The sequence below is a fragment of the Erigeron canadensis genome, chromosome 3 (assembly GCF_010389155.1).
Source record: "Erigeron canadensis isolate Cc75 chromosome 3, C_canadensis_v1, whole genome shotgun sequence".
Lineage (NCBI taxonomy): Eukaryota > Viridiplantae > Streptophyta > Magnoliopsida > Asterales > Asteraceae > Erigeron > Erigeron canadensis.
In genome coordinates, this window is record NC_057763.1 from 33,214,750 (window position 1) to 33,219,919 (window position 5,170).

Consider the following 5,170-nt stretch of genomic DNA (forward strand, 5'->3'; position numbering starts at 1 on the left):
CGGGTGCAGACCTGTCCCGTTGCTTCTCCATACTTGGTCTTTTACTGGGATTGGGTATTATTGTTGTCGTTTTACAGGTACAACGTAAGGAATTGAGTTCATCTAAAAACAAGAAATCAGCCGGAAATGAATCACCAGACGCCCAAGTTTCTGCTTTCCGCCACAAGATACAGCAGCAGGTACATAATAACACCACTTCAGATATATATAAGCTCACATGATGACATGAGATTTCACTGTGAAATTAATCAAATATTAATAAAAGAAGTAGCTAGTTGCGTCATAATTAAGCTAACCTAGTGACATATAGTTTCTTAAATGGATATGTCCTAATACAAAGATTTTGTCGCACTTGATTTTGGCTTTAAGTAAGTCTATTCTAATTTTATAGTCTGAGAGCATTAGGTTTGAATCAAAAACCCATAACCATCCAGACCACCACCTCAACGCCACATCAGCTTTCATCACTTTAGTAGTTTGAGGTCGTTATGGTTGTAGAACGACATAGAATGCAAAATACCAATTTTATACATAATATATATAAATGAAATTTAACAGAAGAAAACAAAAAAGAAGGAAAGAGAAAGTGATGCCGAATATCGGCATTCCGAGGCTATCAGGAGCAAGGCGTTAATTTGCCCTTTTCACCCGCGAAAACGCCCTGAGACGCCCCGCACATTGCCCCAAGGGGCGTTCTGGAGAGAGAAAAGAGGGAGGCGTGAGAATTTGGACGCCACTTCTGGAGAGAGAAAGGAGGGACCCCAACTGCCACTTTTCCACTATCTTTTACTTTTCCCCATTTTTTAATTATTTTATTTATATAATAGTATATAAATAATTAAATTGTGGGTTCCTATAAGAAGCCCTAAAGGATAGCCTTGCTCCCACAAAAAGTAAGAAACACCCTTTGTTGATTGTACTCTCACATGTCGCGAGATGCCCTTATCAGAAGCCCTAAAGGAAAGCCTTGCTCCGGATAGTCTAACAAGGAACCACGAACAAGGTGCGGCCCCAAATGAGCCCAGGCTGGTACAGTTGGTGGTCCAGTGCCGAGGGTGCCATGTCACATTGTCACAGTCGGGTCGGGGTTACCCCTTCATACCTCATGCTCTCTGAATCTCTGATCCCCTAGATATGAGTTTACAATTACTTGGTATTTTCTGCACGTAATAAATCTTGCCATGTACAGATTATAACAGCAGAAACATGGAGTGCGTTCACCCACAATAGAAACTGGAAAAGGAAAAAGCAGGGTAAATAAGAAAATTACACACGGATATCATTCCGTTGAAGGAAAAATGCCTCATCCCATGGAAGATTACCTTTTCGCACAATTCAAACAAGTTGATGGCAACGAGCTTGGATTATTCTCCGTGTTTGATGGTCATTTAAGTCAAGATGTACCTGATTATTTACGCTCACATTTGTTCGACAATATTATAAACCAGGTTTAACAAGTTCATTTCATGAATGTAATCTAACTTTCACAATATTTAGCCGTACGTGTGTTAATGTAGTGTTCTTTGTGACAATTTGGACATTAATTAGCCCGACTTTTGGACTAAGCCAGAGGATGCGATTAGAAGAGCATATGAGTTTACCGTTCTACTATCATGAATAAAGCCATCAAGAAAAGGAAAGGAGGTTCAACAGCTGTTACAGCCATCTTGATAAACTGTGAAACATTGGTGGTAGCCAATGTAGGTGACTCACGGACGGTTCTTTGCCAAGATGGTGTAGCTAAACAACTTTCAGTTGATCATGAACCTAACAAGGAACGGAAGGTTATTGAAGAAAAAGGCGGTTTTGTTACCAAATTCCCAGGTACAATCTGCGCCATAATTAAGACTTTTTTTTTTTCAACGGATGAGTGACTTTTGTCTATAATTATGTTTTTCAATAAGGTTGAATTTGTGCAGGGGATTGTCCGCGGGTTGATGCAACGTTGGTAATGTCGAGGTCTCTTGGTGACAAGAAATTGAAGGAACACATAACTTCATAACCAGATGTGTGTGTGGAAGTAGTGGATGATGATATCGAGTTTCTCATATTAGCGAGTGATGGCATTTGAAAGGTTAGTAGAAAAATTTATGCCAAAAGTTAATAGTCGAATTGAGTTACAACAACAACGATATTCTTGCATTTAAGTTTGTGTATTTTTTTGGCAGGTGATGTCGAATCAAGAGGCTGTCGATTGTGTAAAGGACGTGGAGGATCCATGGTTAGCAGCCAAGCAACTCATCAAAGAGGCGCTTTCCAAGAAGCGCAGGGATGACATTTCTTGCATGTTGGGGAATTTCAAGTTACAAGGGTAAGAAATCAATAACTGGATATCTCTTTGTATCGTGATATCACTTTCCGAAAACAACAATTCGATCATATCTGCCTGGGTTACACGGATTTTGTTTTGGGATAATACAAAGAGTAATGTTCAAGATTTTGGCAGAAATCTAGAACCCGTTCGCTAAAAAGTATTTCGTGTTTTGTATCTATTTTCTCACGTATAATTCTCAAGACAGAGACACCCAAAAGTTGCAATAACTATGAACTCAATATGTGTTCTATGTGTACTCATGCATCTCTACATGAATATATATTTATAAGAAGTTGGAAAGTCCACATGTTTAAATTAGATCACATAATATAATGAAACAAGACTTTTGTATGTGAAAATAAGGAGCTGAAAATGAAAGCATGAATATGGCATGTGAATTGATGAAGTGAAAAGTTAGCCCACAATAGCTAGCCTATATTGCTATTCATTTTCAAAGTTACTGCACATTTCACTTTTCCATGTTTCATGCAATTCAATTTTCAAAGTTGTCATTCTTGTAAATCTCATGAAAAAAACGTTACTATTATGTGATCAAAGATTGTCAATCAGTTATTATAAAATTAACAGCAACCATCAATTATTGCAATGCTTTCAAGGTCCGGGATGTTATTCACTCAATGGGCGTACACTCCGTACCTCTAAACCCAAAGTATCATAATCATATCCCTCAATTACACTAAATTAATAACAATCCTCCCCAATTTAGTGCAATTCCAATATATGAGAAAATAGTCAAAACAAAACTTATGCGTAAATGAAAATGTCTTGAAGATTGAATTTTCATCTTAGTATATTACCCATTCCAAATATTCGAGAATCAAGGTGTTCTAAAAATTGAACCCTTCAACCCATTTGAATACCTGAAAATAATATACACATAAGCCTTCAAACACTCTAAAGCTATCTTGACGTTATACAAGCCTTGCGTCTATATCCATTCATGAATGTATCCAAAGCCAGAAGTCCAAAGCTTTCTTGAAGTAGCAAAACTTCACATTCATATAGGTAGTTCTACTTTATTCATGCACCTGCTATTGCACTTTTTCAAAGGAACTATTAAGAAGCTACACTTCAACCTAACCATCTGGAGGTCTGAGCACATACCTTGGGATGATATGTAAAAACATGTGCTCCAAGTTCTAAGTGTAAGCTTTCCACATTGAATTCAGCTTCTGATTAATATCAAAAGGGAATTGGGTATCTCACAATTAGAAATTTAGGTGGACTTTAAACCCATCCCTTCAGCAGACTTATTAACCAAGTCTCTAGCTAATCCCTTCGTCAAGTGATCAGCTAAATTTTGTTGAGATCTTACAAACTCTATAGAAATCACCCCATTCGTGATAAGTTCACGAATCATGCTATGTCTAACACCTAAGTGTCTAGACTTTCCATTATACATCTGGCTATAAGCCTTTGCCAATGTAGCGGCACTATCACAATGGATAGAAATGGGTGCTATAGGTTTTGGCCACAATGGAATCTCATAAATCAAGTTTCTTAGCCATTCTGCTTCTTTACCAGTAACAGCTAATGCAACAAACTCAAATTCCATTGTTGAGTTGGTAATACAAGTTTGCTTCTTGGAAGCCCATGAGATAGCACCTCCCCCAAGCAAAAATACCCAACCAGATGTAGAAGAATGATCTTCAACGTTGGTTATCCAACTTGCATCAGTATACCCTTCTAAAACCGAAGGAAACCCAGTATAAGATAAACTATAATCCATAGTTCTCTTCAAATACTTTAGTACCCGCCTAATTGCTTGCCAATGATGAGTACCAGGATTACTAGTATACCTACTCAATTTTCCCACAGCAAATGCAATGTCAGGCCTTGTACAAGTCATGGCATACATCAAGCAGCCAATCACCTTAGAATACTCAAGTTGTGATACACCTTCACCTTTGTTAGGCATCAGCTTTATACTTGGATCCATAGGTGTACGCACCGGAGTACAGTCAAAACAATTGAATTTCTTTAGCACCTTTTCAATGTAGTGAGATTGAGAAATTGAAATTCCTTTGTTTTCACGTTTGATCCTTATACCAAGGATAACGTCAGCCTCCCCCATATCTTTCATAGAGAACTTTGATGACAAAAATTATTTTGTTAAGTCAACCTGATTATGGTCAGTTCCAAATATCAACATGTCATCAACATATAAACAAATGATGACTCCTTTACCAGAATCATCAAATTTGCTATATACACATTTGTCAGCTTGGTTTAAATGATAACCATTTGACAAAACCACTTCATCAAACTTTTGATGCCATTGTTTAGGTGCTTGTTTTAATCCATATAAGGATTTAACAAGTCTGCAAACCTTGTTTTCATTTCCTGGCATGACGAAGCCTTGAGGTTGGTTCATATAAACCTCCTCATCCAAGTCACCATTCAAGAATGCTGTCTTCACATCCATCTGGTGAATGACCAGATTGTGAATTGCTGACAAAGCAATCAGCAGTCTAATGGTAGAGATACGAGCCACTGGAACGTAAGTATCAAAATAGTCAATTCCAGACTTTTGTCTAAAGCCTTGAATGACCAACCTTGCCTTGAACTTTTCAATAGTTCCATCTACCTTCATTTTCTTTTTGAAAATCCATTTGCAACCCAATGGTTTGCAACCAGGAGGTAGATCAGCCAACACCAAGGTGTTGTTGTCCATGATGGATTCCATCTCATCATCAATTGCTTCTTTCCAGAAGGCAACATCTTGAGACTTCATTGCTTCATCAAATGTTTTTGGATCATCCTCAACATTGAAGCAATATGAATATTGGGTAAAAGCATCATCTCTGGAACCTTCAATTAAGTATAACTGAAAAT

General features: G+C 37.7%; 1 pseudogene; it reads left to right on the forward strand.

Moving 5' to 3' along the window:
• The first annotated feature begins 936 nt into the window (after window positions 1–936).
• On the forward strand, window positions 937–2,315 carry LOC122591952 (annotated as a pseudogene).
• The last annotated feature ends 2,855 nt before the right edge of the window (window positions 2,316–5,170 follow it).